Here is a 25,701-nt window from a genome sequence, read left to right on the forward strand (position 1 = left end):
ATGCCTTGATACAGAAGCACTTTGCTCTATGATGATGCCATCATCTCACTTTGAATAGTCAAAGCCTTTCCCGCAAGGCTTAAATCATCTCACAAAGAGTTTTTTGTTTTGTTTTGTTTTGTTTTTTCCCCATCTTGCGGATTTGGAAATCAGTGCTGACTGTGAGTTACTGACACGAACAAGAACACATGACTAGTACGTGGCAGAAAAGGGACTTCGAACTGAACTCTTATAAAGCAGATGAGAAGAGGACTTTAAAAACAAAAGGACAGGAATCTATGAGGTCCCCAGAAGCAGGCAGGCAGGAGAATGGCTCAGAGGACCTGCTGGAGTACAAATGGCCTGGCCCAGATGTGGGACCGTGGGACAGTGTCGCAGCGCTGATTCAGCTGCCGGAGCAATTCTCAGGGACTTTGGAGGTGGGGGAAGGGGCTGTCTGTGGAAGACGCTTAGCCCCTAACCCTTTGAGGTGAAAGATACAACGTGAGAGGCCTGGGGACAGTTTCTGGGATTGGTAGCTCTAGCCCCAAACTGAAAAGCACCTTCTCTGTGCAGAATCTCAGCGTCTTAACAAGAATCACAGCATTTCTGTCAAGATATGATAACAAAGAATAATGCTCTCTTTGCACAATCACACACACATATATTTACATACACAATTATATATACACATTTTATAAAAATGTTACCTATCACATTATGTGTAATTTCCCTCCACTAGTCACTTTCTATGGCCGACTGTCCCCCAAACAATTTTCCAAGCATCCAGTGCTACCGCGGCGAGGCCGCTTTCCAGCTCAGTCTCGGATTACGTTGATTTCTCAGGCATCCCTGTGTGTTCCCGACGTGCACGTGGAGCACTGCGCGGGGAACCCACGTTTTCTCAGGGTTTTCTTTTTCCTACCGAAGCTCCCCTCCTTTTGGCCCCGAGCCGGAAGATCCAACCGCGGCAGCCTTTCTTGCGGGATGTGCCGGGAGCCTGCGCCTCCAGCTCCGCTCCTCTCCGGCAGCAGAGCACACGGTGCAAGGCGGCGATGCGACACAGGGCAAGCAAGCCGCTTTCTGGTGACAGTGACCCGCCAGGCGACGGCGGTGCGGGGGCACGGGCTCCGCATCCCCCTTAGGCAATTAGCTGATTGCTCGCGCCTGCAGCCTGAGCGGTGCGCGGGGATTTCACCGCCTGCCCACCTCCACTGCAAACAGAGGCACGTTCTCCGACTTTGATAGCTCCCTGGGTTCCTGTGAAAAACAACCACAGCGTTGCCATAGCGTATTTCTCAAATACCAGCATCAGGGGATCGCAGAATTACAGCAACAAATGTTACGAGCTAGTATTTGCAAAGAGACATGCGGAAAAATAATCGAAATAGGGCCATTAAATAATAATCCTCATTAAAACCAAACCAAACTAAACACCATCATTCTTAAAAGTGTGCTAAGGGGGGGGGGCGAAATGTTTTAAGAGAAGATTAATAATTCGCTCATTAATTTTATTGGATAATTACACATCATTGGTCTTTCCAGAGGAGCTCATTTTTGAAATTAAAAATGCCTTTTAGGTTTTCTCTGGTACAATGTGCACATCAGGTGTGCAGAGAGCTTTTTAGCGTGCACAAAAATGAATCACGATATTAGACAATGTGCTATTTTTCTAGGAGAAGGCAGCCTTTCCTAAAACGTCAATCTGCTGCAGAAAGATGCTTCTAATTTAGAAGAAATTAGAGGGAGTGTCTACTCAGCAAACACCTCTGCTAACAGCTTCATTAGTATGTATTTTCACATAATTCAATTAGCCAAAACACATACACATGCTAACAGTGCTGTTCCCTGCTCTGGGAGTGTCAGCAAGACTTTCAGCAGATCTGAAACAAAATTGCATAAATGGCGTGTAAAGCTCTGTGCATACAAAGATACCTTCAGGGTTCTAATAAATTCATGAAACTTTTTAAAGTATGATTTCCTAGCAGGCAATCACTTTTAATTAACAGGATCACCTACAGCAACACATGTCCTTCAAAAACTTACATTATTTTTTCTTTTTGAATTTCAAAGTTTCTGTAGTAAAAGTTGAATAGCTGAGTAGCTTAACCTCAAAAGGATTCCAGGCTTTTATGACAGTTATAAATCACTGTGGTGCCTTCTTTATAAGAAGAAAAGATTCTTAACACAACAGAGAAAGAAGGAAATCTCTTTTTAGTCATAGCTAGAAGCAAGCATTTTCTCCAAAGGTCAAAAAACTTTTCCTCAGTTAAAGAATAATTTTAAGGACATTGCAGCTACTTGTACAAGTAATCTCTTATAATTTACTTTATGAATTAAACATTCAATTTCCAGGATTGTGGTTTGACACAGATGGACTCGCCTCTTTCTGGAACTGGTTTTGTAGAGTTTCTCCTGTTTAGTTTTTAGTAAACATGGGCCCTAGGTGAACGCAGGATCTACTTAATGAGCCCTTCTCCTTAAGGAAAATGAGAATCTATACACTCACCAAAGGATTCAGTTGGGTGGTTCTCTCAATTTCTTTTTCAGGCCTTTGTTTGAAAGACAGGGACATGCTCGTAGCACATCTAGGGCTAATGATAAGGTTGCAGAAATCTGAAAAAGAAGCACTTCTGAAATGAGGGAAGAGGAAGAGGCACCGAGAGGAAACCTAGTCACCTTCCTTCCCCTCGTCCTTAAGGAACCTGGGCAGTTGTCTAAAGGTCAAGTAGAGAATGAGGATGATGTCTTCTGTCCTCTGCAAAGCTAATAAAGTACATGCAGGGTAGGATTACATTGTCCAAGACACAGAGGTGACCGGTGATGGGGCAGCCTTTGCGGACAGAGGCACCGGTCCATCCAAGCCCTGCTCTGGAGATACCCCTGGCATCTTCGGCAGCCAGCCCCCGTCATTTCTCCCCTGGTGACTGTGGCAGCCCCCTGACAGTCCTCCTGCCTGGGACTCCTCCTTTCAAACTCATTCTCCACTGAGGGTTTATTTCCTGGTTCGGGGGAGGGGTAAGAATTAGGCTGGCCACAGACTATATGAGGTGTTAGGGACACAAGATTTTTTTCAAAACATAAACGTGATCTCTTGCTTCCGAGCTCAATTATCTCAAAAGAGTCCCACCATCGTTAAGATAATATCTAAAATCCTTAATATGGCACAAAAGCCCTCTATGATTTTGTCCTCTGCTAATATTTCCAGCCTTCACTATTACTGTCTTTTACCTCTCAATCTGATTTCTAACCATTATTGGACTATTGATAGACCCAGCCTCCCAACAAAAGTCTGTTTCCTTTTTCACATTTTCCTCCCCAAGTGCAGCTTTTTAGTCCCAATCTTCGGAAGTTCCCTTTCCCCTTTTCTTCAGTTTGAGACAAAGTTCACCCTAGTAAATGCCTTCTCATTCGTCAGGTCCCCACTTATAGATTATGCCTTTACATCCTTTCAGAAGCCTTCTCTGACTCCCCCAAACTGTTGGCCCTTCTAGGCAATATTTTTCTTTAAAGATTTTATTAATTTATTTGACAGAGACAGAGATCACAAGGAGGCAGAGAGGTGGGGGGGGGGGAAGCATGCTCCCTGCGGAGCAGAGAGCCCAATGCGGGGCTCCATACCAGGACCCTAAGATCATGACTTGAGTCAAAGGCAGAGGCTTAACCCACGGAGCCACCCAGGCACCACCGCCCCCCCACCAGGCAATCTTGATGCATTCTCTGCTCATTTCAGTGGCAGCCCTCATTTAGTCAGTGAATATTTATTGAGCACTTACATTGTGTCAGGTGCTGCTATGGGGATGCTATGATGAGAAGGTAGCTCTGTGTTCTAAGGGAGCTTCTCTTTTGGTGGAGGAAAATAAACACAAAATAGCTATTCAAATAAGTAAGTAAGTAAACACGACAATCTGTGATTGCAATAATTGTGGTGGGGAAGAGTGTTCTGTTTTAAGTAGGGGGTTAAAATGAGGTCTCTGTGAGGAGATCATGTTTGAGTTGAGGTAATGAGAGGTAATGAGGTAATGAGAAGATGCCGACACAAGAATAACTAATAAAAGATTATGCCGTGTGCAAAAGAAGGAAAAATAAGTCCACAGTCTCCAAATTAGGAGCAAGATCGGGGTGTCCAAAGGCAGAAAAAAGCCAGAGTAGCTGTTATGTACTGGCATGTCTTACACTTTCTGTGACGCGCCTTCATCTAGGGTCTGGTTAGCCAACGATTTGGCTCTCACACTAAGCAACGTATTAGAACTCCGCAGAAGCCTTTTAGTTTGATGTAGGCTCACGTTTATTTTTGTTTTTGTTTCAAATCCAAAAAATCATTGCCAAGACCAGTTTCAAGGCGCTTAATTCCCTACGTTTTCCTCTAAAAGTTATAGGGTTTCAGGACTTATGTTCAAGTTTTTAATCTGTTTTAATCTTTAATGTATGATATAAGATAGTGGCCCAATTTCATTCTTTTGTATGTGGATACAGTTTTCCCAACATTATTTTTTGAGGAGACTGTCCTTTCCCCATTGTATATTCATGGCACCTTTGTTGGCAATTAATTGGCCATACGTGCATGCATTTATTTCTGAGCTATCTATTCTGGTCTACTGATGTATGTGTTTGTTTTTATGCTGGAGCCATACTGTTTTGATTCCTATAGCTTTGTGATCTAGTTTAACATCAGGAAGTGTGATACCTCCAGCTTTGCCCTTCTTCCTTAATATTGCTTGAGCTACTTAGGGTCTTTGGTAGTTCCAATCACATTTTTGGATTGGTTTTTATATTTCTGTGAAAAATGTGGTTGAAATTTTGGTAAGGTTTACATTGAGTCTGTAGATCTCTCTGGGGAGTATGGGCACTTTAAAAATATTAATGCTTCCAATTCATGAACATTTATTTGTTTCCATTTATCTGTCTTCTTCAATTGCTTTCATCAATAATATTCTTTAAATCAATGTCTTACAGTTTTCATTGTACAAATCATTTACATCCTGATTGCATTTATTCCTAAGCATTTTATTAATTTTGGTGCCATTGTAAATGAGATTGTTTTCTTAATTTTGCTTCCTGATAGTTTATTGTTAGTATACAGAAATTCAACTGATTTTTGTACATTTTGAATCCTGCAACTTTCCTGAATTCATTAGTTCTAACAGTTTCTCTAGTGGAGTCTTAAGGTTTTCTATATATGAAATGTCATCTGCAAACAGAGACATTTTACTTCTTTACTGATTTGGATGCCTTTTACTTATTATGGCATAATTGTCCTTGTCTAATTCTCTGTCTAGGACTTCAGCACTATGTTGAATGAAAGTGGTGAGAGTGGACATTTTTGTCTTATTACTTATCTTAGAGGAAAAACTTCCCTTTTTCTTCATTGAGTATGAATCTAGATGTGGGCTTTCATGTAGGGCTTTTCCTGTGTTGATGTACATTTTATCTATATCTAATTTATTGAGTTTTTAGCATGAAAAGATGTTAAATTTTGTCAAGTGCTTTTTCTGTGTCTATTGAGAAGATCACATACTTTTTGTCCTGCATTTTTTTTTAATGTGGTGCATCATGTTGATTGATTTGCATATGCTGAGCCATCCTTGCATCACAAGAATAAATCCTACCTGATCATTATGTATGATTCTTTTAATGTACTGTTGAATTCATTTGCTAGTATTTTTTTGAAGATTTTTGCATTTATGTTCATCAGGGATGTTGGCCTGTAGTTTTCTTTTTTTGTAGTGTCCTTGTCTGGCTTTGGTATCAGGGTAATACTGGCCTCATAAAATGAGTTTGGAAGTGTTCCCTCTTCTTTAATTTTTTGGAAGACTTTGAAAAGGATTGGTATTAATCCTTCTTTATGTGCTTGGTAGAGTTCACCAGCAAAGCCATATGGTCCTAGTCTTTGTTGGAAGGTTTTTGGTTAATGATTCATTCTCCTTACTCATAATTGGTCTGTTCAGATTTTTTATTTCTTCATGATTCAGTCTTCGTAGGCTTTATGTTTCTAGGAATGTATCCACTTCTGCTAGGTTATCCAATTCATTGGTACATAATTGTTCATAGTAGTTTTTTTATGATTCTTAGTATTTCTGTGTTATTAGTTATAATGTCTCCTCTTTCAGTTCTGTTTTAATTTGTCTTTTCTTTTCTTTTTTAGTCTGAATAAAGATTTGTCAATTTTATCTTTTTAAAAAACTAGCTCTTAGTTTTGCTAATCTTTTCTGTTGTCTTTCTAGTCTCTATTAATTACTGCTCTGATCTTGTTATTTTCTTCTTTCTACCAACTTTGGGGTAAGTTTGTTCTTTTTTTTTTTTAGTTCCTTGAATTATAAAGTTAGATTGTTTATTTGAGATTTCTTTTTCTTAATGTGAGTGATTATCAGTATGAACTTTTCTCCTAGAACTGCTTTTGCTACAGATGATAAGTTTTGGTATGTTGTACTTTCATTTGCAATTTTCTCAAAATATTTTTTAATTTCCCTTTTAATTTCTCCTTTGACCCACTGGTTGCTCAGTAGCATGTTGTTTAATCACGATATATTTGTGAATTTTCTAGTTTTCCTCTTCTTATTGATTTCTAGTTTTTTACCATTGTGGTTGAAAAAGATGCTTTATGTGATTTCAACATTAAATTTGTTAATATTTCTTTTATTACCTCACAGGTGATGGGTCCTGGAGAATCTTTTACTTGCACTTGCGAAGAATGTGTATTCTGCTGTTGGATAGAATGATCTGTATTTATATATTAGATCCAGCTGATCTAATAAGTAATTTAAGCTTAATGTTTACTTACTGATTTTCTGTTTGGATGATCTACCCATTGTTGAAAGTGGAGTATTGACTTTCCATATTATTATTATATTGTTGTCTATTTCTCCCTCCAAATCTGTTAATATTTCCATTATATATTTAGGCGCATAAATATTTATAATTGTTGGGTGCAAAAATATTTAGAATTATTATATCTTCTTGATGAATTGACCTTATATAATGACTTTTATCATATGATGACCTTGTTTTGTATCTTGTTAATTTTCGGCTTAATGTTTTTGTCTGATATAGGTAGAAATATCTCTGCTCTCATTTGATTCCCATGTGCATGGAATACTTTTTCCCATCTCTTCACTTTCAATCTATGTTATCCCTTAAAGCTGAAATATGTGTCTTGTGGGCAGCATGTAGTTGGGACTTGGTTGTTTTTTTTTTTTTTTTTCTCATCCATTCAGCCATTCTGTATCTTTTGACTAGAGAATTTTAATACATTTACGCTTGTAGTAATTGTTGATAGGTGTGGACTTACCACTATGATTTAGTTCAGTGTTTTCTTACTATTTCATAGTTTCTGTTCCTTTTTTCTTCTCTTGCTCTCTTCCTTTGTGATTGTTTAGTGGTATGCTTTAAGTCCTTTCTCTAGCCTTTCTATATCTGCTATGGGTTTTGTTTTATAGTTACCATGAGGCTTACATTAAACATTCTTGTAGTTATGACACTATATTTTAAGTTGATAACAATTTAACTTTGAATGCATACAAAATTTCTACATTTTTATACATCTCCAACTTTTTATATTTTTGATGTCACAATTTACAGCCTTTTATACTGTGTATTCATTAACAAGTTATTGTAGTTGTCCTTATTTTTGATTCTTTTGTCTTTAACCTTTCTAGTAGAGTTGTAAGTGATTTACACACTACCAGTACAATTACAATGTTACAGCATTCTGAATTTAACTATATATTTACCTTTGCCAGTAAGTTTTATACTTTCATATGTTATCATGTTATTGATTGACATCTTTTTTTAAAAAAGATTTAGAAAAAATGTTTTATTTGAGAGAGAGAAAGAGAGTATGCACGAGCAAGGGGAGAGGCAGAGGGAGAGAGAGAGGCAGACGTCCTGCTCAGCAGGGAGCCCAACATGGGGTTCAATCCCAGGACCCTGAGATCATGACCTGAGCCGAAGGCAGACACTTAATGGACTGAGCCACCTTGTGCCCGTGATTAGCATCTTTTCATTTCAGCTTGAAGAACTCTCTTTAACGTCTCCTGTAAGACCAGTCTACAGGTATTGAACTCCTTCAACTTTTTTTGGTCTCTTTAACTCTTGACCCTTTAACTATATAATGTGTCTCAGTTGCATCTCTTGAGGTTCAATTTATTTGGAAATCTCTGATCCTTTAGATCTGGATGTCTGTTTCTTTTCCCAGGTTTGGGAAGTTTTCAGCCATTATTTCTTTCAATGCACTTTCTGCCTCTTTCTCTCTCTTTTCTCCTTGTGGGACACCTATAATCTGTATATCAAGCCAGTGGATAGTGTCCCTATGTACATTAAGCTATCCTCATTTTTTAAAAAAATTAGTTTTCTTTTTGTTCCTCTGAGTGATTTCTATTGCCCTGTCTTTGTGTTAGCTAATCCTTTCTTTCACTTGATTTAGTCTTCTGTTGAACCCCTCTATTGAAATTTTTAGTTCCGTTATTATATTCCTCAGTTCTGTGATTTCTGTCTTATAGTTTTTAATATTTTCTCTGTGTTGAAATTCTCACCCTGTTCCTGCATTGCTCTCCTAGCCTTCGTGAGCATCTATATGACTGCTATTTTGAACTCCATTGAGTAAATAATTTATTTTGTTTTCTTAAGGTCAGTTTCTAGGAACTTTTCTTGTTCTTTTGTTTGGGACAAACTCCCTTGTTTCTTCATAAAAGAAAATTCTCTGTGTTTGTTTCCTCAAATTAGATAAAATGGACTCCTCTTTCAGTCTTGACAGACTGGCCTCAGTTAAGAGATGAACCTCATCCATCAGCCTCACCTGTCCTCCTGGTTGACTCTCAAACCTTTGTGACTATCCAGCTCACCATCTTTGTTCTCAGTGGCTTAGTGGCTCCCAGTAGATTGGAGTATGACAAGACCCATTCGTGCCCCAAAGGTGTGGGAAATCTCTGTATGACAGTTTAGGCTCCCAGAGGACTATGAACTGTCTGCTTCTTCAGCTCCCTGATGCAGGACAGTTGGGAACCAGACCTTCAGGCAGCAGCTGGGGAAGTCAGGGCAGTAGATATACAGTTTGACCCTTGTCAGGGAGAAACCAGGATCTAGGTGTTTTTGCCTACTTACTCTGTATTGAGCCAGAAAGAATATTCATTGGGAGCTCTTGTGCATCCAAATAGAACTGCCTCTTTGTTTTGTATGGTCTGGGGGAATCATGATTATTGAACCCCATTAACTCCCAGAGCTAGGTGATTTGGGAGTCAGTCTCTTGGGTGGCAGCCATAACAGTTGAGTGACAGATGTGTGGACAACCTCCTTTTAGGGAGAAACTAGAGAGTTGGTTTTACTATAGGAGTGAGCCAGGGGAAAGGGGAGTGACAGTGTTCCCGCCAGCTCTTTCAGTTTCCCAGGAGGATCCCAGTCAGCTCTCAAATGCAGCCTGATTAGAAGCCAGACCCTCGGGTAGCAGCTGGGAAAATATTTAATCAAATCCCTTTCAGGAAGAAACTGAGAGATGGAACTTTTTGCCTATATCCCCACTGCACTGAGCCTGGGTGGGGTGGAGGAATAGTTGCAGAAAGTGCTAGTATGCCCATTTAACAACTGCTTCTTTGTTCAATATGCTCCTATGGGACTCATGGATGTCCAGCCCCATGGGCTATCAGAGCTAGGTGATTGAAGGCTCATGCCTCCAAAAGTTGGAGCACTCAGTGTGTGGACAACCTCCTTCCAGGGAGACACTGGTGCCTTGGTTTTATTGTTGAAGCCAGCCAGGGGGAGAAGGTAGGAAAAGTACCCACCAGCTCTTTCAGGTTCCTGGGAGAACCCCAGTTAGCTCTCACATGCAGGCTGATTAGAAACTGGTTCCTCAGGCAGCAGATGGGAAAGGATGTAGTCAAACTCCTTCCAGGGAGAAACTGGAAGATTGGTAATTTTGTCTGCTTTCTCTGCACTGATCCTGGGTGGATAGACATGGGAAATCCTCACCCACCCATTTTAAAACTGCTGCTTTGTTTGCTACAGTGCTGTGAAACTCATGAGTACAATTCCCACTGGCTCTCAGAGCTGGATGATTCCGAGGCTTTGGGTATCAGCCTTAAAATTTGGGACTCTAGTTGTATGGTCCAAGCCCTTTATTCCTTGGGAAGAAGATGGGAATTGGGAATTCTGTCCTGGTTGAAAGGCACTGTGACTGAAGTGGGGTTTACAGTGAGAGTGTTTCTTAGCCTTTCCTACCCATTTTGATGTGGGTATTTTTCACAGTTGCCTGATGTGAAAAAGTCAGGCAGCTAGCTTCTGGATTTCTCTCAGAGGGGACTGATTCATGCACGTATGTCTGTTCTTTGCATTTAAGAGGAAAGAAAACCAGAGTCTCCCACCTGGCTATATTGGAAATGTCACTCACTCCACTTAATTCCTTTCAAAAATTTCTGTCCAGTCGTCTTGACAATGTTATTGAATAGTGTATCTTTTAAGCACTGAATGTCATGGCTAACTTCATTGGAAATTACCTTCCACTATGTTTTTGTATATATTTCTAGTGTTCTATTCTGCTCTAATTGTGTATCTTCAATCTTGTGCCATTATTCAGTGTTTTTGTTACTTTTTATATTTGGCAGCGTTAGTCACTTTCAATTTTCTTTCTTTGCAGAATTTTCTTGGATATTTATGTATGTTTACTTCTGTTTGTTTGAAAAGGTCTTTATTTTACTCTTATTAGTTTAGCTGAATATACATTTATAGCTTCACAGTTATTTTCCTTCAGCATTGTGGAAGATAATGTTACACTGAGTTTTGGTTTCTATTGCTGCTTTTTTCTTTTCTTTCTTTCTTTTCTTTTTTTTTTTTTTTTGAGAGAGAGAGAGAAGGGGGGGAGAGGGACAGAGGGAAAGAGAGAATCTGAAGCAGGCTCCACACCCAGTGTGTGGATCCCAGTGTGGGGCTCAATCCCATGACCCTGAGATCATGACCTGAGCTGAAATCAAGAGTTGGAGGCTCAATTGACTGAGCTACCCATGCACCCCCTAATTTTTGTTTTCTTCTTTTAATTTGTTGCCTTTAAGCTTATGTATTTATTTGCCTACTTGCTATTTTCATTTGGATATCTCAGAATTAACCTATTCATTTTCTAGACTTTGCTCATTTCAGAAAGTGGCTCCTATTGATTCTATTTGCTAATATTTTGTTAAAGATTTTTGTATTTCTGTTGTTGAGGTATATTGGTCTGTAGATTTTTGTCTTGTTATGTCTTTGTTGTATCAAGGTTTCACAAAATGAGCTAGAAAATGTTCTTTCCTCCTTCATTTTCTTTAAGCATTTGCATAGAACTTATATGATATGTTTCTTAAATGTTGGATAGGATTTACCAGAAAAACATACTGGGCCTGGAATTTTCTTTATGTGAAGGTTTTAATTATTAATTCAATTTATTTAATTGATATAGAGCTATTTTGAATTTTTTTTTCTAGTACCAATTTTGGTAATTCTTAACTTTCAAGGAATTTGTGCATTTCATTTAAATTGTATAAATTACTGGCACAAAATTGTTTATAATAACCTCTTATTGTCTATTTAACATCTGTATTATTTGTGTCTTCTGTTTTGTCATTAAGTCTAGTTAGAGTTTCATAAATTTTATTGGGCTTATTGATTTCCTTTGTTCTTGGCCTGTTCTATTTTACTGATTTTCACACTTACTTTTATTTTCTCTTTTTGCTTATTTTGGTTTTGATTTGTTCTTTTTGTCCCCTAACTTCCTATAGTGGATGGTTAGAGAATTCATTTTAGACTGCCCTTTATTTCCGATATATGCCTGTGTTACTGTATGTTTCTCTCTATGCATTGCTTTAGTCATATCCTGCATATTTGGATATGTTGCATTACCATTTTCATTTATTTCAAAATATTTTCTAATTTTCCTTGTGAGTTTTTTTGACCCATCAGCATATAGAGGTATGCTACTTAATTTCCAAATATTTGAACATTTTCCAGATACCTCTTTGCTATTGATTTCTAACTTGATTCCATTGTGGCAAGAGAGCATATTATGTCACAAAAATCCTTTTAAAATTATTAAGATGTGTTTTATGACCCAGCACATGGTCTAACTGAGTCAATGTCAACATATACCAGAAAATTTTTTGGGGTGCCTGGGTGGCTCGGTGGGTTAAAGCCTCTGCCTTCGGCTCAGGTCATGATCCCAGGGTCCTGGGATTGAACCCCAAGTCAGGCTCTCTGCTCCGCAGGGAGCCTGCTTCCTCCCCCCTCTCTCTCTGCCTGCCTCTCTGCCTACTTGTGATCTCTGTCTGTCAAATAAATAAATAAAATCTTAAAAAAAAAAGAAAATAAAAGAAAATAATTTGTCTTCTGTTGCTACTGGTAAGCATTCTATAAATGTCAGTTAGATCTATTTAGTTGGTTTGTTGTTTAAGTTATCTATATGTTTATTGATTTTCTATCATGTATTCTATAAATGCCTGGAAGAGGAGTGTTAAAATCTTCACCTTATAGATGTGGATTTATCTCTTTTTCCTTTCAGTCCTGTCAGCTTTTGTTTTATGTAAGTTGATCTGTGGGATGGATGCACATATATTTAAGATATTTATATGTTCTTACTGAATACATAAGAATGCATAAGATAGTTATCATTATAAAATGACAGTATCTCAGGAATATTCTTAATATTTTGTGCATATAAATATAGCTACTTTGTTTTAATTCTGATTATGCTAGGTATATATTTTCTATCCTTTTAGTTTTTACCTATTTGTATTTTATTTCTAAGGTATATTTCTAATAAACAGCATACACTTAGGTCCTGATTTTTCTTTCTTTCTTTTTTTTTTTTTAAAGATTTTATTTATTTATTTGTCAGAGAGAGAGAGAGCACAGGCAGGCAGAGTGGCAGGCAGAGGCAAAGGGAGAAGTAGGCTCCCTGCCGAGCAGGGATCCTGATGTGGGACTCGATCCCAAGAAGCTGGGATCATGACCTGAGCTGAAGGCAGCTGCCTAACCCACTGAGCCACCCAGGCATCCCTTTCTTTTTCTTTTTCTTTTCCCTCTTCCTTCCTTCCTTTCTTTCTTTCATTCTTTCTTTTTTCCTTCCTTCCTTCCTCCTTTCACCTTTCCTTCCTCCCTCCCTCCTTCCCTCCCTCCTTTCCTTTCTTACTTTTTTAAAGCGGACTGCCACATGCAGCACCTCATTTAGATGTGTTTGGAGACTTGGAAACTTGACTGCCCTATGTTCTCCTACAAATGGACCTTAAAGTCTTGTTTGGAGGTCCTAGCAGGGGAGCCAGCTACTCGTATACCCTTGAATGAAGAATGGTCCTCCTCTGTCAGGGCGGGTCGGTCATCCACTCTAACTAAGCTTGCAGATTTGGGAGGGAGGCTCATGGAGTGGTGAGAGAAGAAAAGGACACCTGCCTAGCCAGCCAGATCAGCCAGATTCATCCTGGAAATCAATGGGGGTGACAGCTCTCACAGCCAGCTTGCCCTCATATCTGTGATTTTTGAAATGCAGACTGATAATCTCTGCATTTTATCTGGAATACGTAGATCACTTGCATCTAATGTAATCACTGATATAGTTGTGTTTTAATGTATCAGCTTGCCATTTGTTTCTCTTTTGTCAATTTAGCTCTCTTTCTTGTTTCCTTTTTTCTTGCTTTCTTTTCAAGGATGACCGGTTTTGAGTAAATGTTCTATTTTTATCTCCAGGATTTGCTCATTCGTTGCAGATCTTCATTTTATTTGTTTTTGGTGATTTTTTTAGGGGTTGCTTAGTGTATTTTAACTTGTCACAGTCAACCTTCAAATAATATCTCCCCAATAATATCTTTCCACTTCATGCATAATGTAAAAACCTTACTGCAATATACTTCCATTTCATCCTTTTTAGGTGTGTTCTACTTTTGACTTATGTTTTATTTCTACATATGTTATAAGTCCACAATACAGTTTTATTTTTGTTATAAGCAATTATGTTCTAAAGAAATTAAAATATGAAAAAATATATTTTATAGGAATCCATGTACTTATCATTTTCAGTGCTCTTTCTTCTTTCATTCTGAAATACTTCATGTTGAGAAGTCTTTATTTCACTTTAATTTCTCATGGTTATTTTCATTGGATATAGAATTCTAGGTTGACAGGTTTTTTTCTTTCTGTACTTTTAGGATATCATTGCATTGTCTTCTAGCTTTCATTGTTTTTGTAATAAAGTAGACCTTTGGTCCTTCATTTATGATGTATCTTTTTGTACTGAATTTTTTTTAAAGATCTTTTTCTTTTCCACCAGTTTTTAGCTATTTAATTGTGTTATGCCTTGATATGATTTTCTTTTTTGTTTATCTTGCTTGAGGTTTGTTGAGATTCTCAGATCAGTGGATTTATTGCTTTCACCAAGTTTGAACGTATCTCATCATCATTTCTTCAAATATTTTTTATGGCCTTCCTTGGCACTTCAGTAGCACATATGTTATCTGCTTGATATAGTGTCACAGTCACTGAAAATCTGTTTATTATTTTTGGTCATTTTATTGCCATTTAATTTTTGTGTAGTTTATATTGCTCTGTCCTCAAGTTCACTGACTTTATGCATTGTAATTTGAATAGAGTGATTGTGCAAATTATCAAGTGTTCTCTGGCTGAAGCAAATGAAACAATTAAACTTATAGACAAACACTGAGAGAAAAGATAATGGTGGGAAAGAGTGGAAATGTACATAATGGCCAGAGTTACCAGATTTTCCTTCAATACTGTAAATTCAGAGCATCATACGTTAATTAATAGGCAACACCTGTATATTAAGGTGACATGCTGACAAAAATAATGCTGTTATAATGGCTATTTTCTTGATAGAAAAACACATTCATTGTGATCTGCTTCTTCCCAAAGAGTTTAAGACAATGATGCCTTTTTGATGGTCACTGACAGTATGCAAATTGCATTAGGAAAAATTACCGTTATTTCTCTTTAGTTCTTTTTGTGGTCTGCTTTAGACTGGGTTACTAGAAGAGTAATAACAGAAATAAATCAAATACCCATAATTGGAAAATTCTGACAATAGCAAAAATGTGTGTGTTCAAGTTTACTTTTGTTCTCTTTGTGAAGGATTCATCATTCATAGAAGTACCCATTCTCTCAGCTAATTTCAAATGCTGTTTATCTATTCATTAAAGGCATTACTTAAATTACTTGTCCTTGACAATTTCCCTTAGAGCAAACACCAAGATATAATTTGTTAAAAATATCCTTCCATGAAAACTTTTCACTAGGTCATACTGGCCTGCCTGTCTCCCTTGTTAGACCACATACCGGTGCTTTGCTGTGCTTAAGGTCTAGCAAAAGTGATTTGAATCTGAATTATAACACAGTTTGTCTCTGAATGCTACCACCTCCCTGACAAAACTCCATTCTTCTGAAGGGGAGAGCTGGATTCTGAAAGCTTACCAAGGACTTTCAGAGTTTTGTTTTATTTGCTGTTTCTAGAAATTTCAGAAAAGTAGGAGTCTCAGGGTCTCCTATCTCAACAGAGGCCATTCTCTTTTCCCCATTTTTCCCCTGCCACAGTCATCTTACTGAATGTCATGACCATCCAGCAGGACTCACCTGCTGTGTTGCTAATGGGCAAGTTTTTCAGAACTTTGCAGCTGCGAATTTCAAAGAGCTCTGGGAAAGAGAGATTTATCTAACTTTTCAAACTACTTAACAACTAAGATACCAAGTTTGCCAATAGATACCTGAAGATCCAAAGGTGTTCTAGTTACCAGAAACATTTGGTCAAGATATTGGAAAGGGAAAAAAAAGAGTAGAAAGAGAAGTCAATGAAAATCTTAGACATTGGTCTCTCTTTTAAACTCCTAAGAAATCATTGAGGATCATTTTCTAAATGTAGCTGCTTGTGTTCAAGGTCACATGACTTGTATGTCTGGCAACTGTACCTATGTTCTCAGATCGCTTAATTTAGTTCTGTAAGAGCTGTCAAATTGTACTAAAATTGAATGTAGAGCTCTCTATGGTCTAATACTATTTTAAACAGTATTGCATTATTACGTGTAGATGGTGAATTATATCACCTGTAAGGAGGGTGACAAGTTATTTACTGCTACATAACAAACCATTCCAAAAGGTAATGGCTTAAGGCATTTATTTATTATTTCTAATGATTCTCCAGTTTAACAAGGTGGTTCTTCTGCTCTACCAGGTCTTGTCTGGGAATCACTCATGTGCTTACATGCTTTAGGGCCTGAACTTCTTTACAGCATGGCTATGGACTTTCAAGAGAGCAAAAACAGCAGCTGCCAAGCTTAAGCTAGGCCTGTCAGTGGCATTGCTTCCACTGGTTAAAGAAAAACAAGAGATCAGCCCAGGATCCAAGGGGAAGGGAAATAGATTCACCTCTCAATAGAAGCAGCATATGAATAGACTATGGAGGGGAGACTTAGAGACTATCTAACATACACACATCTCAGGAACCATCCTGGTTTGGTTGGGATCGTTCTGGTTTATGCCCATCGTTCTGCAGTAATTAATAGCTATTCCCTTTTTCTCTCAAAATCATCTTTGGATGATAGATATATGGTCACATTATCCACAAGATACCTTTTAGAACTAAAATGCTGTAATACAAATTCCAAGTAGTCAGACTGTTCACCCATGGAGTGAATTGTAAGCACTAGGTTTCACTCTTGGCTTAATATCTAGCAAGGATTTTCCTCAATTAAGGGCAATGATGGTTTAGCAAGTCAGTCTTTGTCTTTCTGGGCCAACTAGTTAAAATATGGCATTTATGAAGAGAACTTTGAATCTGTGAGGGCCAGAGAATATAATGAACATGACTTCTCTATCTCTCTGAGGTATTGTAGGTCATTTATATTGAAAATCTCCTAGTAGAGAAGGTGGAAACAGCAGAACTTGGATATAATGTACTTTGTGATTGCCTGTGTTTTAGCTATGCCTTGTTCTAATCACCTACAACACAACTAAAAGTTAAAGCTTTTTAGGATATTCCCTATGTGGGGCACATGCAAAACTATGAGGTAGACCAAGCATGTTTTAGCATTCTAGGCTCTCCACATCCGCTCTTGGTATCTTCTGGGCCCTTTGGATGTCTTCCTGTTCACAGTGCTCTCCTGTCAGCTGCCACCCATCATGGGTGTCCATCCAGAGAACACCCAGGCAGGGCCCTCTTCCCAGGCTTTTGATCTTGCTTCGTCCTTTCCCAATGAATGGCAACAGTTGCTCATCATGTCTATCATCCTAACTTCAGAATTGCTGAACAACTCAATACTAAGATGGATACGACTAGAATTATATTCTATCTCCTAGGAAAATTATTCACATATTGACAATGGGCTTCTGCTGATTAGGCCCAATATTCTTCATTATACTTTAATTTAATGCAAAATATCTCAGTGTTGATCAACACCTTCTTAAAACTCTCTCCTCTCTAGAATTCTCTCAGTACTCAGGTCCTCCTCTTATCCATGAGTGTTCTCCATGTCTCTCTACCTTTCTCCTTGTTTCCCCCTGGCACACCTATCCACTCATTATTGTACGCCTGCTTCCCATTCCCTGTAGTACCCCTGTACATTCTAGTCCTGCCTGAAAACCTTTAGTGAGAGGTTATATCCCACCTGTAGGAAGGGTCTGTAATTTATCTTATTATGCTATCCCAGATAGCTGCTGTTAAACCATATATTTAATATCCCCTTAAGTTTATATTGTAAATAAATTTGGTCTGTAGAGAAGTCCGGTCTGCAAGATGTTGGTAGCTGGTGCATGAAGAGAAGTATAGAAACTGAAAAGAAGGATGCCTGTGACTGGCGCTGCTTCGGGCTCTGGAGTTTGTCCTCTGTCACCTTGAGGGCCTCTCCTGCCTGCCATTATAACTAAGGAACTTAATGACAGCTATGTATATGTACATACAAAAACAATGAAACAAATGATCACTAACTATCTGGAATGAAGAATTCAAAATGAGATTCTTAACTTAAGGGGTGTGGTAGATTATATTATTTGTTCCTAATTATTTGGAGTATGTTATAGGCAGGACATAGTCTCTACCACCATGGACTTTGTGTTTAGCTAAATGAGTCACTTTGGCCTGTGGATCTGATCTACACTGGGTCCAAGGTAAAGCTTCACATGTGCTTGTATGGTTTGATTCCAAAGCCCGTTTGATCTGCTGCCTTTCGCTGTGAGGAGAACTTGCTCTAGACTTATCCTGGGTCCCATAGAGAAAAGACATTTAGAACCAGGCATCTCCCAGTGGCAGAACTCAACAGAATTGTGTCTAACCCATGACCCTCAAGCAACGTAAGCAAGAAATTAATGCGTGTTGTTAAAAGCAATTTGTGCAATTGTTGCAACAACAAAAGTGGGTCAATACAGGAATTGGTACCAAGAGTGGGATTCTTCCTTAACGAAACCTTCAAATGTGTGGTATTGCTTCAGTAATTAAGGAAGAGATAATAAGAAGCTGGAAAAATCAGTAACCTATGCTATATATTGGTGAAACAGTGGGTAAAACTGTTATAGGTAGAAAATGTACCTACCAAATTTGTGTGAAGGGGCCTTGAAACAGAATGTTGGCAGCATGGATTGGTTATTATCAGTTGCATTTGATAGGAGACTATAAGAAAGCTGAGCGAGGAAAAGAAACGGCTTGTTTGCAATGAGAAAGGGAAAATGAGGATTCATGAATTCTGGGATTTGCTGATTTGATATATGCTACTCTTTTCCATGTCCTTTCAATAAAAAGTTCTCGTTTTAATACATAACCTGAGGACGAGGGCTAAATGAGGAGTGTTACCATTTACACACAGACTGGGAACAATAACACATTTACAATATGGCTTACACAACTTTCATTCAGATGTCTGTTTAAATTAATAGTGTCTCCTCAAGTAGTTTATTTCAGTTGGACAGAATAACTGAGAGCAAAAAGAAGGGCATGGTTGTACCAAATCTTGATAAACTTTAGGTACTTGTAATGAAGAGAGAAAGATACATAGGGATACACAAGTTGAAAGGAACTGTGGTATGGTTATTGGCATAGGAAGTTGACTGCAATCAAACAAATGAAAGGCATACAAACAGAATCCTTTAACATTTAAAATAACCCTCTTACCAAAAATGCTTTAACATGGGTTCAGAAAAATTGTGACTGAGATTTAAAAAATAACCTAAGTTTATAGAGATAGAAAGTAGGCTTAGGAAATTGCTTGACCACCAGGAGAGCATATCTTCTGGTGCCTTATTCAAATATGGTCAAGGATGATGATGGAAGAGAACAGAACTCCTAGAAAGTTGAGGCAAGACATGTGAAGAATAATAAACTGGCATGGTACTCCCAGGGAGTGGAAGTGAGGCATAATCCAGGCGCCTCTCATCCCTTCCCTCTCTAAACAGAAGTATTTATTGGAGTTATCCTGTTCCTGTCTGACCATAGTACGTGGAATGTGGTGAAGGGGAACAATATGTTTTTTTAAGTTCATATGTCTCTGGATCAACAAGAACTGTAACTGGACCTGATGGAAATGATGAGATCCTCATCTTTAAGCCTGAAGACTTGATTGAATAATACTTTGGGTTTCAGGAAGAAAGCAAATATTCATGATCAAGAGGTTGATCTCGGTAGATAGTGCTATTTGTCTACAATTACTCTTTCTGTCACTTCCCTTGCCACGCTTTCCTCTGGTTGGAATGTACTCTTCCACCCTATTGACTTCCGACTTGGCATGAGATTTACCGTGGTGGGGGGATGGGAGGAACACATGAGCGTGATATATGCCACATCCCGACAGGAGCTTTAAATGTGGTTGCATGGGTTGGCTCTGTCTGTACCAACCCTTGATGTTCTAGTCTCATGCTCTGCATAGTGGATGCTACTTCTCCTGTGACTGCAATGGGTTGACACGTGGAGCCAGACTGAGCCCCGAGGAAGTCAGAAAACCTTGGAGATGCTTAGCATGGACACAGCCCTACCTTAGACCTCTGAGAGCAAAAAGTGTTTATTCTTAGAAAACACTGAGGTTTGGGCATTGTTTGTTGCTATGGCAAAAGCTGACCGCTATAAAGGATTACAAAATCAGAGAAGAAATCATACATGAGACAGAAAAATATAATATCGTGCAAGAAACCAACATCTTGTTGAACTCTAACATTTATTACATATAATTGTTGAACTGCCAAAGGAAGCAAACAAGGAAATCAAAATAAATGAGAATTTCTTTGATTTTATATCTGAAACACAGATTTAATTGAAGAACTGGAGAAAACATCTTTGAATGTTAGGCACTGATTTAAAAGACTGTCAAGGGGCAGCCTATTATAATGGAACTAACATGGTTGGTTAGAAAAAGGCATACAAGCCAGTATTTCTGAAAATCCAGATGTATTCTTTGTGTCATGTTGCATGCATAGTTTCAATTTGTTACTAGGAGACATGACATCGACTGATAAGGATGACCTTCTTTGGTATACTTCAAAGATTATGTATTATATTTTCTAAATCTGTCTAAAGATGAGCCATCTTGATAGAAAAAAATATAATTTGACCTTAGATCTACTGTCAGACTCACAAAAGGAATGCTAACTAAATGCTGTTAAAGTAATTAGGTTTAATTTAGACAAGACACGCGATTCACTAGAAGACTTAAGCAAAACAATAGAAGTCCTCAAATAAAAAACAAATTGTAGACTCTGATGGAAAATGAAATTAATTTTGAATTTGTACCGTGCATGGTACTTGGTATAAATTTTAACTTTCTATTACTGTTAGAAAGGATTACAAAACAGTAAAATAGACCTAAGTTTGCCTATTTCATTTTTAAATGGCTAAAACTGTCTTTCTTAATTATAGAGGAACTATCTCCCTTACTGGAAGAAGCTGCATGAGTTAGGTACAACAAAAGTGACATTCTAATAAAAAGAGAAGAAGATTGAAACAAGAAAAAGAAAAACTTGCATGACTATGGAAAAGAAGGAAAAGAAAGAGATGTAGTTACAATTCAAAGTGGATCTTAAGCAATATATTGCAATAGTTTTGTTTTTTAAGTATCCAAATGTTGAAACATTTGAAAAGATATAAGAAATACTTGAACACTCTGGATACTGCTGTAAGAAATGATGAAACCTGCAGTGTGAGTGATAACAATTTATACGATGAATTTAAAAACATTTTATATCTTGTCTGCAATAATTTGCATATATGACACCATCATAATGTTTATATATGATACGTAAAATTCATGGGGCATTTCTGAATCTAAGTATTATTTTAAGCATTTTTTACTGGAAAGTCCATTTACTACCACAAAGTTTTTCCATAATGAGATTAATTTAAAAAAATTAAGGGGCACCTGGGTGGCTCAGTGGGTTAAGGGACTGACTCTTGATTTCAGCTCCAGTCATGATCTCAGCATTGGGAGATGGAACCCCGTGTAGGCCTCTGTGCTGGACATGGAACCTGCTTAAGATTCTTTCTCTCCCTCTCCTTCTGCCTTCCCCATCCCTAAAAAAAATATTGAAGAATGAGGATGGCTCAGGAAAGGTTGTCCAATATGATATTACTAAAAATAGAACATAGATTATGTGACAGCAGCAACATAATTGGTGATTTTACTGAAACGAAGGTAAGAAATGAAGGTAAGAAAAATAAATTTTATGGATGCATATAAGTAATAGACTCAATGTGTGTATACTTACTAGTAATCCACCATTGGATGAGTAGGTAAAAAGACTGGAACAGGTTTTGAGATAAATTCACCTGAATTTAAGCATTCAAATAAATCCTCCCCCCCGCCCCCCCAGTAATTGTCTTAGAATACCGTATCTTTATTCCTTAACTTTATTTAGATGATGTTTCCTTGAGGAAAATTATTCTGGAATTCATCTGGTATTTGAAGCCAGGTTTGTATTGTGTTTTTTGTTTTTTGTTTTTTTTTGTCTGTTTTTTGTTTTGGTCTTTTTTTTGCTGGTGTTTGAGGATCTCGAGAAAATTGGTTACCACTTCAGCCACATTCCTCCTTTGATTACAATTGCTTTGATCTGTGTCACCGTCATTGCACTAAATGTCCAACATCCCAACATACCTACAGGAGCCATGGGGCTATGTCAGGGCTGGTGGACTCATTAAAGCAAATCAAGAACATTCCTTCACCACAGTGCCCACAGACTGGGCTCTGATGGGAGGCTAATGGGTGTGAAATGAAAAAAGGGTTTTATTCAAACAAATTAGGGAAATTCTGCTTAAGACCACGAGATGCATGCATTTTTCTATGCCTCGGGATTTCTCAGAGCATTTAGTACATTGATGTGCACTGCAATCTTTGCAAAGGATTATTCAAAATATCTAGTTGACCGATGTCCTCTGGAACACACTTTTGAGGAACGATTCTCTGTAGTAACACTTCACGTTTCATGGTCTCTACCTCTCCACCAAATCCGGTTGTTTGCAAAAAGAGGAGGCCTAAATATTAAGGCGGCACCTGGATGAGAAAGGGGAGGAGAGGAAATCACAGAGCCCTGCTGTCTGTCCGTCATCTTCTGAAATGCAAGGGCATGAATGGCTCCCCTGCCCTCACAGCTTTCTTTTTTCCTCCAAGAACAAGAAGCAGGGCCTCTCGAACAAACAAAACTGCTTGTGCACTGACGCAGGCACAGTGGTTCTGAGTTGCTCTGAGGCTTGTGCCTGAATTAAAGGCGAGGGGCCACATACGAGGAAATAAAACGGTCTGCTCGAAGATCAAATGCAACATTTGTATAGAACCTTATTCAAAATGGATACAAATGCATCAATTCTTCAGAATTATAGGTGAATCAAAGGAAAATTACATCCAAGGAGATAAAGCAGCAGCTAGCAGTCGGACCACGTACGGTGCAGAGATGCAACTTTGAAGCTTCTGGCCTAGCGTGCCAAAGAGCCAGATGTGACAGGTGGAATCATAGCAGCTCTAGCTCAGCATCTGGAGTGTGTAAATCTGTCCCACAGAAAATTAAGAGGTGCACAAGAAGGTGGTGAGAATGACCAGTTGAAAATATCTTTTTGAAAGAAAAATCACTTTGAAGAACATAGCGCATTTTAAAAAATGAAAATTCTATCTAGACTCAAATTGCTCTACATAGCAGTGGTGGTGTGAAAGGATCACATACGAGGATTCTTCAAGCTCCCCAATCGCAGAGCCCCCAAGATCTTGTTCTTTACTAGCAGAGGGAGAAAGAGGAACAAGGGGAGAGGGAGAGAGAGAACAAGTGGCAGAGAGAGAAAGAGAGAACAAGGTAACATTGTGTCATTGCGCAGATAGGAAGAAAAGAGGATGCTGGGTGACTGAGCCAGTTATTCCTGATTGGGACCCTGATTCAGTCACCCCACAGGTGTGGATGTATTCCCCAAGGCTTCCTTCTACAGATCAGAGAACTGGGATCATTTTTATCACCAAAAAGACAGGCAATATATAAAACAGGTGCCGCAGATCTGAACGATGTTGTAAAGACGATATGCAGCATCACTAATAAGCGTTTATGTAGATCAGAGAATCTTCTGGCTTGAAGGGACTTTGGGGTTACCTAGTCGACCCACTCACACTATAGAAGCTGCAACTGGGGAACGGCAAAGAAAGGGACTTGAGTGAGGAAGGCTCCGTGGCTGACAGAGGCCGGGTGGGTGTCGGGATCGCAAGTCCCAGTTCAACATTTTCTCTTCTCTTTATCATGCTTCCTGCCTTGCGGGATGGTCTCAGAGGCTTTCCAAGCATGTCGCTCTTCAACAACACCACACAATCAGAACTGATGTGAATATAGGCACTGGGGGTCTCCTGGTCCAAGAAGTATTCCTTTACTGTGAGTAGCAACTGTCTATGTCTTTGCCAAGAAAGAAAAGTTGAACAACGGGATTAAAGCAAAATGCTGGGGGAGGGTTTCGTTAATGATGAAGTAGTGCTCTCTTAGGGGCGTTCTTCTGGGACTTGACACTCATCTCCTGGGCATCGGCAATCATGAGGTAGATTCCAAGCATGAACAATGGGTCACCAACTAACTTGATAACATACCTTGTCATCATCTCCCTTGAATTTAGTGAAGATGGGCGGGGGGGGGAAGATGGGCCCTCTGGCCTATGAATGACCGTCTCAGCCTATGATCTCTTCTGATTCAGTTCTGTTCTGGGAACCCACTGCTGATACCCTTAACGCTTTCTTGCAGCCAAGATGATCTTTTGATCCTCAGCACCGACCGGTGAGGTAGGCCAAGGGTCATCATGCCCATTTGCAGATAAGGAAACACAGAGTCTAAGCAGTTCAGTGCCTTGCCCGGCAGCGGGAGGCAGACCCAGGTCACCTGTTTCCCAAACTGGTGCGTCGCCCACTCTCCAAGCTGCTCCCGGGACCGCTCGTGTGATGAAGGGTTTCTGGGGAGCAGTGGGGGGGCGCTTTACCCTGGGGAGCTCACTGTGGACAGGGCTGGGGTAGGAAGCTGTGCCCTGCTTCTGGAGACCCATCTCAGTTTAGAGAGATGACAGAAAAGGTGAGCAGCGATGGGGTGACAAATTGATGGAGGGCTCTTGAAGACAGCTGAGATTGAGACCAAGGTGTGACAGGCAGTCAGGACCACTGTAGGGGTCTTGACAGTGTGATGGACGCAGTGGCCCCTGAGGAAGATGCTTCTCTCGGATAACAGCTCTTACAGCAAGCACGATAGCATCAGCATCCTTCCCGGGCCTCATCTCTGGGCTTTCCAAATGCTGCCTGTCACCGTGAGAAAGATAAAAAGCCTTCTCGGTTGGAATCTGGCCAGCTAATCTCAGAGCTCCAGTTCAAGGAGCGGGCCAGATGTGTCCTAGTAAGGAAACACTGCATGTTTGGACAAAGGCTTGTTCAGGTATAAAATATAGCTCTGGCGCTGGTGACAATTCCTACCACATGTGTAGGAAGAGAGGCTCGCAAGCTGGTTAACGTTGGTGGTGCTTTTTCTTCCTCTGGGAGCAATGTGGTCTCCCTGCTCTGCACATCCCGGGAAGCTTGAGCCCAGTCCTCCAAGCATCTGGGGATTAGTGTATTTTTATTTGGGATCAGCATCCATTTCTTAATTCCTAGTTAAACCTTATTAACTTGAAGATGCATTTGGGCTTCCTTGATGTTATCTTATGCAGCATGTAGTCCTAAGGACAAAGCACTGAGTTTGGGACCAGCTAGTCCCAATTCTGTCTCTGTGACCGCTTAAGATTCCCCAGCTGTAAGATCATCTCAGCAAAATGTTCGTAAGACAGTGAGCGTTCAATCAATTCATGTTTTTGGCTGAAGGTGTGTGTAAGAATCAATGTGGGGTTTTTTTTTTTTTTTTCCCAAAATGTAACAAGCTCATGCTTTTCCTGTTTGTCCACAGGTATGGAGAGGAGAGTGTCTGGGGGAGACTGGGCACCTTCTGTATTGTGAAGATACCTCAGGTAATTTGATGAACAGCTCCGGCTAAGAACCATCCCACCAATATTGCTGCTCTTGCTTAATGTTGTTTATGAACAATGGAGCCCAAGGACCTAGGACCTTAATTGTCTGCATACAAACAATTACTGTGTAACATCATGTGGCTGAGAAATTCATTCCAGTAGATTCTCTACTTGAAAATGATTTAATATTTAGTTTCCTATAACCATTAAAATTTTAAAAAATACTTCATTTCTATCCCATTTTATTCCAAAAAGGATTTGAGAGGGTTTTTGTTAAACAACTTTTCTACATAAGATGGACT

The sequence above is a fragment of the Martes martes genome (assembly GCF_963455335.1).
Source record: "Martes martes genome assembly, chromosome: 15".
Lineage (NCBI taxonomy): Eukaryota > Metazoa > Chordata > Mammalia > Carnivora > Mustelidae > Martes > Martes martes.